Source organism: Cupressus sempervirens, chromosome 7 (genome assembly GCF_028749045.1).
Source record: "Cupressus sempervirens isolate cs-2001-9-10 chromosome 7, ASM2874904v1, whole genome shotgun sequence".
NCBI classification, from domain to species: domain Eukaryota; kingdom Viridiplantae; phylum Streptophyta; class Pinopsida; order Cupressales; family Cupressaceae; genus Cupressus; species Cupressus sempervirens.
In genome coordinates, this window is record NC_143124.1 from 526,946,723 (window position 1) to 526,962,453 (window position 15,731).

Here is a 15,731-nt window from a genome sequence, read left to right on the forward strand (position 1 = left end):
TTTTTTAAAATTACAAAATATAATATTCTTAAAAACCTTCATCCATGGTAATTAATATTATTAAGATGAATACATTTAAAGGTCCTAAAATTGGATATATCAAGACAAATAACTTCAAATTAATTCAAATTATTATAAAATAAATCTTAAAAAGAACTAATAGCTATAAGATAATATTATTAAATTAATATAACATTCATCCCTTCTAATTGTTAAATCAATTAATATTAACAAAATGTTTACATTTAAAGTTCCTAAAATTTGATTTAAAATAAATTAGACCACCTCAAAGCCCAGTTCAACCATGATGTACACTTATAACATGTAATATCTTCTCGTGATCTTCACCATGTAGTCTCCACTTGTGATGTACATGGTTAAATTTGACTAGATGTAGACAAAGCCCAATGGTAACAACCAAGTGACTATGTTGTAAATCCTTTTTGTCAGGTTGATAATCAACAAAGTGTATTCCATGTTGGACTATTTTTTCTTGTTTCAAATATGTTCCCTTTATCACAACAGAACTTGCACCACAACTTTAAATATTTTAAACTTTGATAGATATAAAGTACCTAGATATATATAAATTCATATATGTACATGCACATGTATGTATAATAACTATGGGGAACAACATTTCATCACTTTCTTCAAGATCATATAACTATGTCCTCTCTATGGTACATCACAATAAATAATAATTGACACCTTCATGATCTCCAGGCTCAACAATCACTGCAAAAACATCTCCTATAGAACAAGTATACATACATGTATAGTATATAAGAAAAATCATTTATAATTAAATAACAAGTTGAGATTAATTTTTATGATACTTACCCACTTTTACCAATCCATAGATATGATTATAATCATCAAAAATCAATAGAATATCATCAAAATTTTCATTATCTTTATCAAATGTATCAATAACATCAAAGGGTACCGAAATCCATGCACATGTATATCCACATGTTTGATTGATACATTCTTGATAGTCTTCATCAATGCAACTACCACAAAAACATGAGTATTCTCTTGTCTTCAATATCCAATTGTGATTATCTATACTCATGATGAAATGTAAGGAATGTGTCTTTTCTATCCTCTTGCAACCATGCATATTTTTTATATTAACACCTGAAAGTTCATTACAAAAATATGGACAAAGTAAATTTAAACTTCAACGAATCAAGATAAATTTTAAAACTTAATTGCATAGAATTTAAACAAATGTACATATCCATACTTGTTATCTCCCAAAAGACTCTATATGGTACTTGTCGACTCATTCTTGGTGATGTCCCAACCTTGTCAGATGCAAAATGTGTCTTACAGCATTCAACAACATTATGTGCATTATTTGTATGAACTCCCTTATTATTCATTTGATAATTTCACAGAGTGCATTTGATGCAAACTCCGGCACCATCATGTTCACCTTTTCCATGCCCACTCTCAAAGAAACTCCATATGTGTTTTATATTCTCATTACAATGGTATCTACATGATGCATCAAATGGTCTAAATGATTTGAATTGTGCAGCACATCCATCAAACCAAACATAATGTTTATTAGCATTTATGTCTCTTTCTTTCAAATAAGAAAAATAAAATATAGAAGTGATGTTCTACATAGTAATTTCATGTTCTTTATCATCACTTATATAAAAGTGATATTCCTTTTTAATGACTAGTGTACTTTGAACACCATCCAAATCTAACTATACATGTCTATAACAAACATGTACCATAATAGTGACCTGCTTAGAAAAGAAATAATCTGGTTGAATTGCTTTCTGATGAACAAAGGAATAGTTCTCTACAAAATCAACAACTTATACAATCATTCCAAATAGGAAATTATCTCTCAAAGTTTGAAACTATTGTGCTTGCCACTTTGCAAAAAATGCGTGATGAATATAAGGTTGAATCAAATGCTTAAATCTGTCCATAAATATTACAATAGGTAAATCATCTTCAACATATTCCAACCTTTTAGTCTCTTTCCCCAACTTTGTTTCATTCTTCACATACTTGTAATTTTTGCAATTCACCTTTTTTGTTACATTGATATATTAAAATTTCAAAGGAAATAGAGCCAATTCACCACATGTTTCACATATTCTTTTGATGAAATTTATTTGACCAATTGGATCATCTATTTTGTCACAAAAAATGGAACATATAAACTCACCTCACTTACTAGGAGGAGCAGTGTAAAAACCATATGTATCTTCTACAAATTTTTGAAATACGTAATAGTGGAGATCAAACTCAATATGGCGGAAAAAACAACATGTTTCAAACACTTTGTTTGACCTCACAAAGTATGGTTTCAATCTTTCAAACAACATTTGCCCAATTTTTACACAAGGATGTTTACTACAAAATGACACATATAACTCATGTTGTGTTGTGGCCAACCAATCTTTCGTATGATGTTCATATTGACCACATATAATCTTATTCCTGATAACATCTCTACTATCTAATGAAGGAAGAGTGATATCAATCCAAAATGACATGACTAAAATTTTTAATCCCTCATCAATCCTATCAGAACGAGGTGCTCTACACGTGATTTCCCAATTGCCTTCCATAGTACTATCATCCAAAATTAATCTTCTCTTAACATATTTTCTCATTGTTTTTGTACTAAAACCCATTTCAGATGAAATTGAAGATATGTGTCTATTTTGCTTCATATTCTTATTTACAATAGACATCAACATCACTTTTCTTTCCATGGACTTATCTTTAGTTCGAGACTTCTTTCCTATGTTTCTAAAACCTTGTTTAACATTTTCAATCACATAAATTTGCATGTTAGAAAATCTTCTTTTCTTGGATGTTGTGTCTACACCTAACAATTTCATTACCTCTTGCAACTTCTTTTGTGTAAGCAAAAGTAAAAGCAACTGAACTTGTTCAAGTATTTCAATGTTATCAAATTTAGTCATTAATTCTCTTATAATCTTATTCATTGACCTTTTCTTAGACAAACTTAAGGGTTGAACAGTAGTTGCAAGTGTTCTCAATTTATCCATTTTAAGTAAATGATATAAATTTTCATGATAAATTCCATCCTTTATAAATTGAGCAATATTTATGAGTTCTTCCATACTAGTTCCTACACCTAATCCCGACCCTTCTCTAACTTTTGTTACTTGAATTTCTATAGGGAGCGATCTTGAGCCTTCTCCAAAATTCATTGTTTAAGGTTTTGTAGGGAAAGATTATGACCCTTCTCTGACTTCTATCACTTGAACTTCTGTAGGGAGTGATCTTGAACCTTCATCAAAATTCATCATTTGATATTTTGTAGGTAGTGATCTTTACCCTTCTCCCATATGCACTTCTTCTACTTTTGTGAAGCCTCCTTCAACATTTTCTTCAACTTCACCTTGTTTATTGTCTGTAACATGTTTATAAATGAATCAAATTAGATAAAAAAAAATAAGATTGATTCATAATTAAATTCAAGACCATGAATATATATACACATACCTTTTTTATTTTGATGATAAAGTACCAAAAGTTTTTTAGAGATTTCTTTGTTTTGCTTCATGAGATCTCTTCCTTGCATGTTTGTTTTGTCTTCCTTTCTTGTTTCCCATCAAAAAATCAAAAAAATCAAAAATTTGTCATTGACTTAAAAAATCACATTTGCTTTATAAAATTCAGCTTCACTTTCATACATTTCTCCTCAATGCTGAGGTGACATCATCACATGTTTTTTATATGTTTGTGTGAACACATTAAAATAAATTGTTGGTCACTAGATTGTTTTGGCTCATGTGTTTGCATGAACATGCTTAATATGTTCGTGTGAACACATGATTTTACAAATTTCCTTGTTGTTTTCTTAGATAAAAATTTTAAAAATGTTGTTTTGACCCTAAAAATTGAGATCAAATGATCTCCTACTGCAAATTAGAAAATGTCAATTTGCGTTTCTTGGAGCAAGCTTTCCAACAACTATAATTTTAATACATGTTATATTGATTAAAAATTTCAAATATGAGTTTAACTCATTATAGGTTGATTAATGATTGAAAATCAACTGACTTCAACACACTAGAAAAAAAATATAAATTAGATCATTTTTTTTGAAAAATTTCTAGAAAATAGGTTACTCAGGTAGCTTTCTATTGAAAAAATAAAATTTGATTTATGATAAATTGAGTTAAAGTTATCCTTGTCAAAATGAATGTATGTTTGAATTACAATTGATGTCACTTCAAAACTTATAAACTATATAGTATTCATCCAAATGCATCCTCTAGATATTGATGTTAAAAATCCAACATCAAAAGAATTGCCTCATTATCATTTTTTAAAAAAAAGAGTTATGGTTGTCAAAATGACTATCACTCTTTAAAAATATTGCTTTTTCACATGTACCACTTTTCTAGAGAGAAGAAAAAATTGATTTAAATAATTTAAAAAAAATAAAATTAAAATATGTTTACAAAGTAGGAACAAAGTATTAGAAACCATTAGTTTATGTCATCTTTAAATTATTCATAGTTTTAGACATATAGTCACTCAAATGTGATGTTTGTTTCAAAAATATTTATTTTAGTGTCAAAATTGGTCAAACAGTGACACCCACTATTGTGGGATCACCCATCCTTTCCCCTTTTTGTTGAAGAACTTAAAAATGTTACCCTCACTTAGCTTATCTATTTCATATGTCATGATTCTAGCTATTTCATGTTTTCATAAGTGTTAGAAGATTAACAGTATTATCTACTTTGTTAGATTCAAGTGAATGCTTTGACAGTGGTAACATATGAATAAATTTGAGGTACACCAACCTAGGTCTTGCAGATCCCAAAGATAAGAAGATTAAATAGCCTTATAGTTGGCCCTAGTGTCTGAATAGGTGCATTGAACATGGTAATTAGTTGCCCCTAGGTGTATGTGTTCTTATCACTATGTTATTAAAAAACTATTAATTCAGGAGCCAACAAAATGGCAACTATGTTGGGGATAGGATGACAATAAGCCTATTAGAAAGACAAGAATCTCTAGTATAAATTGAATATCTTAGTCCTTACCTAATACAAGATAGTAGTAGCTTTGAAGGTTGAATGTCAATTTCACTATTACTAGTGATTCATCATCAATCAATTTAGCTAAGAGTGTTTTCAAAGTTACGTAGTGTTTAGAATCAAGAATGAACAATAGGGTTCTCTTTTTCAAGTTTGTAAATCTACAAGAGTGGTTTGATGATTTTTATGTTTTCTACAATTGAAAGTCTAGTTTAGATTTGTCAAGTGAAAATTTGTGTTTTATTTCTCACAAGTGTGAGTGGTGACTCTATATTTCTATACCAATTTTCTTAGTTGATTTCATATTGTATATTTTGAATGGCTTTTAGTTGTATGAGAAGATCTAAAGCTCTTGATAGCAGTTCTTGGAAAGGAAGTTATTTGTTTTTTATTTATAGTTTTCATTTTTGTTGCATTTGCTATTATAATAAATATGAATGTTTGAAAGTGAATCACAACTGTGATTTATGTGTCCTCTTCAAGGAGGTGGCAGCTCTACATGGTTTTCATTGATGGTGTGGAAGAGTCTCAGTTTGCACCTATGCCAAATTAGCCGAGGAAAGTTTTGCATCAACACTAAAAGGTATTTTTCTTTTCACGAGATTCATTTTTATGGAATGTCAAGTGTAAGAAATCAAGAACTCTAATCAATGATTTTCAGCACTAGGAGAAAGAAGTAGAATTTTTATTTAAAATGGAGTCAAATATTAGATCTAAGGTTAGTCTACCAAGTTCTAAAAGTTATGAAACTGTGGCTGATAATATTGCTATGTTGAATAAGAAAGTCCACAATGTGATTGTCAAAATAGTAAAAGGGGCAATAGGAAGTACTCAAGATCTAAATGTTGAGCAATGTTATTTAAAATTTTAAATCAGGAATCATGAAGATGCCTTTTCCTTCTACACCTAAGGAATCTTCCTTGCCTAGTATTTTCCTAGATATTCTTATGCCTAATTCAGTTAACTAACCAACACCTATAAGATTACATGAGCTTTTGCAAGCTGAAGAATTCATGAGAAAGATGGAAAGTGGTAACAATAGAGCACATGTTATATCTTATATTGATGATGGTAAATATGTTGAAATTCAAGATGAATGTAATGAATCCATGAATAATGATAATTTTTCTTCTAATTGTGAAGAGAGGGATTCAAATATTAGTGAATCAAATGATTGCAGTCAGCATGAGGAAGATGGATATGTAACTAAGAATGAATCTCGTGACAATGTATGTGAAGTTTAAGAAGTGTTTAACAACAGTAGAGATAATTCTTACTATGATGAAAATGAATGTATTGATGATTCTAATTTTTTAGAATTTACTACTAATGGTTCTACTCTTGTAATTTATTCATGTCATTTGGATAATAATAACAGCCAAGAGGAGAAGATTTGTGAGGAAGTCTTCTTGAGCCCTGATGAAATTTTAGCTTTGTTAGCTCATGATTTTGAAAAATATATAAGTTTTTCTAAGGATGCCCATATTTTCCCTTATAATGTTTCTTCATTTAATGATGTCACTCCCCCAAATTTTGATGTGGAAAGAGATATAGAATCAGAACTATCTTTGTCAAGCTTTGAAGGTGTATATAACAATATCTAAAATGTATGTGCACATGATGACTTGTTAGATGTGGGGGATGTGAGTGAAGGGAAATTTGTACTATTGTAGATTATTTTCATGCTAACAATGCTACAATGAGTTTAGATGTTTCATATGATGAAGATGAAAATAGTGGAATTTGCTAATCTGACTATGGATTTTATTTATATGCTAATAAATCTTGTAATGATAAGATCAAGGTTCCCTCTAATAGTTTGTTAGATGAAGACTATGATGATCATCGTCATATTTTGTATCAACATTTTCAAGACAATTTTTAAAACTTGGTTACTACCAATTTTTCAGTGTGAAGGAGTTTTTGCAAATGAAAAAATGAATTTGATTAATAACATGACTGCAAGTAGACATGGATCAAATTTCACATACTCTCCACATCTAGGTACACAAGGTGAGTTGCAAATATATGATGAATATGACTCTTTATATGAAGAAGAGTATGAGCACTTTGTGTTTCCAGTTGATAGCATGCATGAGTCTTTTGATATTGAAGACTATCAATTTGATTTTTGTATTCAAGAGCATGCTTATATGCATATTCAGAGTTAGCAAGATGGAGAGAGTGATTCAATTTTTTATATGCACTATGAGAATGATTTTGTTTCAACTAATCTGCTAATGAGTAATTCTAATGTGTGTGGTGAAACTAATGGAAGTGATACTTATAGCTTACTTTAGGGAGATGTAAATGAAAATCAAGTGTTTGATAGAGATAAGAATTTCAAACAAATTTGGTGGCCCGAGGCCATCATCTTGTACAGTTAGAGTACGTTTCCTAGTTTCAATAACTTGTTCAGAGAAGTTTTTCTATCAGGTGTGTAGTCTACTTCCTCCAATGATTCTAAATTCTTGTCATACCCCCAAGGGCCATGCTTCTCCAAATAGATTCTCTATTAGCCTAATTTTCACCTAGCTAAGAAATTTGAAATACCCTATGAAATTAGAAGAATTTGTGTCTAGACTACTTAGAGTTTCAAAAAAGTCTTTCATTTCTCATAGAAACCCTATAAATGGTTATGTCGTGTATTTTGTTGAAATATTCATAAGTTGACATAATAGGGATACATCAAAAATTCATGCTTATATGTTTATATCCCTAGGTTTTGAGCCCATTATCTTTTATTTTTCACACTTCTAACTGATTTTTTTCAAGTTGCAACCTTGAAAACCTATTCCAAGTGCAACATCACTTCCTTTTGGCCACTAATCGCATTGATGGGTGTGAACGAGTGAAACTATCATCTTCATATCATTGGCTACTTCGCATCAATTAAAGCAAATTGCATGGTTCAGGTTGCAAGGAAGTGAAAAGAGAGAGTTTGCATGGTTCTAAGAATACTACTAACTACCACATGTCCTAGTGAGCCCTGTTCATAATACGAAGTGTCAAATACAATTGTTGACTATATAAGTCTCTAGGTGGCTTGTTTCCATTGGTTATTGACACAAGGATGTGAGGATAATGTTACTTTATTATGATTTTTGGATCTTTATAGATTGATGATTGTCATATTCTTGAAAATTAAAGCTACAAGGTTTTTAACTAAAGCAAGAATACGATGAAGTGACACATGGAAAATGGTGGGCCAGTATGTAACACAACTTGCCAAAAGGGATGTTGTCAGAATGGTTTTTCATATGGCATGTTTTGATTCACCATAGCACTAAAAATAATAGAATGGAGAGTTATGTTCCTAATCATCAAACTTTATAAATTGACGACTATCATATTCTCACAATTTTAAGTTACAAGGTTTTTAACCAAAGTAAGAATATGACAAAGTGAAACATGGAAAGAGGTCTAAGGTGTACACATGGTTGCATGATAGTGAAGGCTTGTAAAATTATAAGTTACAATGGTGAGAGGAAGGGCAACACAGTTAATTTCTATGGCTAGCACACGATCACATGAAGTCTATTTAACCCTAAAGTCTATGTTGCAATTGTGAGAATGAAAGGCAAAAAGTTAACAATAATAGCTTGTCACATGCTTGCAATGAGTTAAATGAGACCTCAGGTTAAGGTGGTGAGGCTTTGATGGTCTCTATTCACATAATTACAAGAGTTAAGGTTGAGTTGAGCATTCATGTTGTGAAGCGGAAATCAAGGTTAATATTTAGTGCTTCACATGTACATAAGCCAGCTTAGTCAAAGAAGCATTATCTTGTGGCTTTGTGAGAAGTAAATAGATAGTTAAGATAACAATTATTTGTGGCATTTCAAGGATAAAATGGAAACTAGCAATTAAGTTGTGAAGCTGTAATGGTCATGAAACAGTCAATGCAATCCTTTCTCGTGTGATCGTACAACTAAGACACGAAGAAGAATAAACAGTTGCGAAAGTGCAAAAAAAAACCAAGCAGTTAGGCTCTTTGCAGTCACAACTTCATAGAAGGTTAAAGCTAAGTTGATGATCAAGTTGTGAGCTTGCAAAGTGATTAGGGAAGTCAGCATTTAAAGCTTTCATATTTTCATAGCTCAAGTGTGGCAGTTAGGGTTTCAGGTTGTGAACCTGCAAGACAATGAAAATGTTAAGAAAACAATTGGCGCAACATCACATATCAAATGTTGTAGTTAAGTGGATTAGCTATGAGGTTACAAAATAGTGTGTCTAACCATTGCACATGATCACAACAATTAGAAAGATGAAATGAAACCTAGTTGTGAATCTGCAAAGTACAAAACAAGGAGGCAAGTCCAACCAATCAGAAGGTGATACATGGTTTTCAATGGGTAGTTAGCTAAGTTTGAGCTTGAGGTGCCAGAAATATTTGATTTGAAATGGAGATTGTAGAGCTAGACATGAATGAAATAGATCTAAAATATGAACATTGAATTGATTGCTCAATCTTATACAACCTTAATGGAGATTTAGTTTTTAGGTGAAGTATGATAGTAAGAAAATAAGATAAAATCATATTTATGGAATGACCACCAAGAAAGAAGTAAATATTTTGAAGGCAATTGCAAGTGATAATGTTTTGTCAACTGAGGTAGTTGAGGATTTTCATGGAAAGGGAAGATGAAGACAAACCAAATCAGATTGCATATCTAGTTTTCCTTCAGAAGGGGGTTTTCTCAATATTCTAAGAAGATATTATAGAGATTTTGCAATAGCACATTGATCAAATTTGAATCATGGTAGATGAAGGAAGAGGTAGTTTCTATAGTAGCAGAAGACATATTTTTAGTTTTACACTTGGTAGTATTAGATTTTGATTTGAGCTTCTCTTCTTCTCTATATATCTCTCTTCTTCTTTCATTGTAAATGTTCTAGTTTTTGGGTCAAGAGTCTCCCCAACTACTGTGAGACCATAGTTGGTTCTATTTTTTGATAAAAATATCTTTCACTACTGTGATACTACAAGGATGGTTCCAATTTGAAAAGTTTTTCCATTTCTGTGAGACCATTCTTTAGCATCTTTATATGTATGAACAATAGTATAATTTCTTATTAAGATAATACAATAGTCCATTTTGTGTTCTATGAGTTTGTTGCATATATTTGGCATATTAGTTTTAAAGAAATTAATATAAACTTTTATTGGAAATTTCAATCTGAAATTTGTCTCCTCTTTTATGGGTTTGTAATTTAATGTGATATTTGTACAAGGTACATATTGTCCGGTTACAACTTGGCTTTGAAGTTATGTCTTTGTATGTTTTTGTATTAGATCAAGGATTCAAGTAAATTGCTTAATATGCATTAATAGAGTTGCAAGAATCATGAAAGTATTTGATAAGTATGATTTTCATTATGAAAATAGATGTTTGTTTACGAGTGAATTGATAGATTTGATGTCTAGATATATGAGTATGTTTTAGATATCCTGGTGCATGTTCTTATGTTATTTCCCAATGGATAAGGGATTGGTCATCTTGGAGATTACATGTATATTGTTGTTGCATATGTGGAATATGATGAAATCAAATTTATAATAAATATCCTTTTCCCTTTTTGTTGATGAGCTAAAAAGTGTTACCCTCACTTAGCTTATCTAGTTCATATGTCATGATTCTAGCTATTTCATGTCTATGTTGTTTGAATAAGTGTTATAAGATTAAGGGTATTATATTCTTTGTTAGATTCAAGTACATGCTTTAACATTGGTACCATATGAATGAATCTGAGGTTCACCCACCTAGGCCTTACAGAGCCTAAAGAGAAGAAGAAGATGAAATAACCTTATATTTGGCCCTGGTGTTTGGATAGGTGCATTGAACATGGGAATTAGCTTCCCCTAGGTGTATGTGTTCTTATCACTGGGTTATTAAAAAATTGGTAATTCAGGAGTCAACAAGAAGGAAAAGAGAAGATCTATGAGTTTTCCATTGTACACTAATGGAAGCAAAGGTGTTTTGTTATGCTTCCAAAGCTACAATGATTTATAAGATATCCAAAGCTTTACATATAAGAAGTAAAGGAATGATATTGAACGAACTACTGCAATCTCTTCATCAGTGAGGCATGCTCAAGACCTATCTTTGAGGCCATGAGATTGAGGTTAGGGGTAAAGTGTTGTTATTTGTACTCCAATCTAGGAAATATTATTGAGAAAGGGGCTTTTTGTCCCAAGGTAATGAGAAAGGTAATTTATCCAAAGGCTTTGGGAATAGAAACACAAGTGACTTTAAAGTAAGAATATTCTTTAGAGATTCTTGAAAGATACTTCTGGGGAAGTCAATAGAGGGAATGTGACCCAATATAAAGGAAATTCAGTTTTAAAAGCTTTAGGCGAAACATGAAAGAATGAAGTGTACAAGCTAACAAAGGATTGCTCTCCATACTGTAATTCTAAATAGAAGGAAAGTTTGGTTGCTAAAAAGATAGGTTTCTCTTTCTCTAACATATTTTTAGTATATTTCCCCCTTTTTATGCTATACTCTTATTTTCCCCCTCGTTTATGTCACTTGTGGATTAGGGTTAACTGGAGCTATCTTATACTTATCAAAAAAAAAATTGACTTGTCAAAATTTCTACAAAGCCTTTATTCCATTGCTCCTTTACTTTCTCCAAAGATTAAACATGAATTTCTATCTCGATAGCTAGATCAATGAGGCATTCAATATGTGAGAAATGTGTTGCTTTCTTGAAGATATTTTGCATTATAGACACTTCCTTCTAAATAACCTCCAAATTTGGTAGCAACATGAATTGAATTAATATCAATTTATTCCTCATTTCACTATCTCAAGTCATGAGCTTAGCTATTCCCTTTTGAGAAATTGTTAACTTATTATATGAGGGTGAGCTTGAAATTTCATTCTTTCCCAATGATATAGTACAAGACCTCATGTCAACATGTATTAAATCAATAGATCATTGATTCTCCAATGTGAAGAACTCAACATCAAAAAGCTTCATATACAAAGAATGAATAGTCTTCAAAATTACTTCTAACCGTGTGACTAAATTAGAAAATTATACTTGTCTATTTAAAAGTTCTCTAAAGACTTTCTCCAAAACTTTGTGCTCAAATTTTCTCTTAGACCATTGGATCAATTTATCATTGGTCTCAATATCTTATGATTGAACTTTATTAATTATATACAGTAACTAATCCAAAATTTGATGTTGATTATTCAAGCTAGTGATTCCAAATGCATCAACAAAAATGTCTTTAATAGTATGTAATACATGTTTCTTTTTATGCTCTCTCCTTAGTTGTTCTTGCTTTGCCTTGTGGCTCAGAAAATTTTGCAATTCCTACATTTTCTCCAATGTTAAGTTGTTTAAATCATACATGGGTAAAGTGATTACCTCATCTAGGCTTACTGACTCATCAATCATCTCTTCTGATTGAGTCATAATCTAAGATTGTGGCATTGCATCAATATGTAGTGATATTTGAAATTTTTTACCCTTCTCAATGGATATAGATACTTTTTGTTGCTCCTCTTGAGTAGGTGTCACCTATTGGTTAGGTATTCTAGTCAATGATTTTTTTGGTTTTGCACTCAGCAATTGTAAACGAGCCTATGTATCTTCTTGCTATTTTGGTTTCTTATTTTCTTTTGCCAAATATGTTCCCTTGACTTTTGCTATCTTCACTTCATTCTATAGTATAGGCATACAACTAAATTGTGTAAACACAATTATAGCCTTTCCTTGTTGATTGACACTTCTATCATTGGTAACTTATGTAAACTCAAAATTATCAGTCTTTGCATTATCAATCCTTGGATAATCTATGATTTGTAACATAACTAGATTGGTGCTAAGTAGATATATAGCATATTTGACATTTTACAACTCTTTTTCAGTTAACACATTCTGATCATGTGGTGATGAAATAGGAATATCTTAAATGGTGACATCTTGTTGTTCACATCTTTCTACTAGTTTTCTAATTTCCTCAGCAAGTTTTGCAACTTTTGTTGCATCATCCCCTTTGAGTTCTCCATTTATTTCATCTTTCTCTTCATCTTCTTTAATAATCAATGGATTGAGTAATTCAAGTTCAAATTCCATATATTGATGCTCTCTTTCTCAGCTTCATGAGCTTTATTCATAAAATTTGTGTATGCCCTTTCTTTTGGCATGAATTTCTTCACAAAATCTAGCATTGTTTATGCTAAAGTGGTCTCCCTGATCTGGCCTTCAGTAGAAAATGCCCACTTCCACTTAGCATCAACCATAGTATAAAAAAAATTTGGAATACCTTTTCCCAACTCTATAGGTGTATTTTTAAATTGTATCATTAATTCTATCAAAGATTTTTCAAGTTTTTATTGATCTTCTTTATTTAAGAAATCAAAATTGATGTCTTTGAATCATGTCAAGGTTTCTAGTTTAGTAATTTCTTGACATACCTTATCTACAATTGTTGGAGGTGTTCTCGGCATAATCTAAAATTTTCTCAAATCATTAGACTCAATCTCTTCATCATCTTCTTCCTCCTCTAATACAACTAATTTTCTCTTCATCGTATTAGGAATGTTCTACTCAGGTGAATTGGCTTATTTTCTTTTTGCTTGAATTTTTTTTTAATAGTTAGGGGTTGGGTTGTCTTTGATATTTTTATCATTCTTCTATTATGCTCCTGAGGTGTAGCAACCTTTTGTACACCTTTCTTGAGATCAACTTTTACTTTGGGATCAACAATTATCACTTTCTTTTGTTTGGTTGCCTTAGGCTTAGCAACAGCTAGCTCTTTGCCTTTTCCTTGACTTCAGTTGTATCTTTATATTCTTCTACTTCTTCACTTCTTTCTCCTCAAGAAATTTCTTCTTCATTTTATTTTCTATCTTGGGATCACTTCACTATATGTTCATTTGATCCGTTACTGTGTCATATGTGTCAAATGGCTCGACATTAGCATCAACATCTTCTAACAAAAGTGCAATCACTATTGTTGTGACTTCATCAACATTAACCCCATAAGGCATTGATCTTAACCATGCAATTCTAGGTAGTACTGCCTATGCATAATCAAAATTTGTATCTACCATGAAACTTATCTCATCAACATATTTGCAATGCCTCTCCTTTGCTATCATTTTATACTTAGTTGTTAAAGTTCTATAAGACACTTATATAGATGTGTTAGCCCTTAATTAATATTTGAAATGAAATACTTTGATATGTTGAGTAATTGATTTTGTCATGTTACAATAGTTTCCTACTTGTAGTGATCATGCTTTAATTGCTCTTATTTGGTTAATGAAATTACTTTTATGATGATGTGATATGGTATGTCTTAAAAATATGTTTTTTATGTCCTCATGATGATGAGATGTTCATGTTAGAATATGATGTTATTTATATGTAGGATTTAATATTATAGTTACCCCATACTTGCATGTGTATGGTGTGTGTGAGTTTTGCATTTATGTTTGGTGTTCCTGATATGGTTGAGGGAGGGAGTCATAGTCATCTGTTAGCTAGGATCTACACAATGTACCACTCCCTATCATTGCCTATTTAGCTTAGATATGTACATGTACATGCTCATCTTTTAGATAGATTTGTAGGTACTAGGCATCTACTTCCCTAAATTGCCAGAATGAGCATGCTCTATCGCAATAACTCAATGGTAAGAATGAGGAGGTAATGATCAAGTCCAATCCCAGTCATAGCCTAAATACTTGTCTTGCAAGGAGGACTCGTAACTGACTTTCCACCTTTTTGAAACCCATGAATTTATCTTTGCCTTTGAAGTTTAATTTTGAGTTTTAGCCAGTTTTGGTAATGTTGTTTTTATGTGGATTTGGCTATGTGATTTATTTGGTAAATGATGTAATTATAATATTTGGCTTAATCATATAATATTGAGAATTATTAAATATTATTTTATAAAAATAAAATATGAAAATATGAGAATATTTAATTAATTAAAAAACTAATTAAATATGTGTTTTAATTTAAAAGACTTAATTTGGAAGTCTAAGTTAGAAAATTGGTTAAAGAGAAATTAAAATATGAAGATATTTAATTAGTTGATAATTAATTAAATCTGTGCTTCAATTTAAAATATTTAATTTAAAAGTCTAATTTAAGAAGTTGGATTAAAAAAGAATTAATGGGTTAAAAGATTAAATATTTGATATTACTTTATTATAAATATTTAATTAATAATACTTAAATTAGAGTTACATTAATAATGAGCTTTAATTATTATTATTAATTTAAATAATAAACTATGCATTAAATAGTGGTTGCACTAATTAATAAAGTGGAGGAAAAGAAAACAAAAGAATTAAAAGGTTCTTTAAGTGTGCATGAAAGGATTAAATAATTACTATAATTATTATTTAATAAAGTTAGTGCCTTTAGTAATTTAAAAACCCTAGTTAGGGTTATGGTTCTTTATAAGAGGGTTTGTAGTTCATTTGAGAGACACACAAGTTTTGGGGAACAAAATTTTGAAATGGATCAAAAGAATTGATGAAAGTTTCAGAGGGTTTGGATTTTCATGCATTCATAGTTTGTCTCAAATTTTAGCTATGGTTTTGAGGTAGGGTTTGAAAACCCATTGCAAAATTTTATTGAAAGATCTATCTACTTTGTGTCTTCTTGGGTGCTTGCATAATGCTTATTAATTTA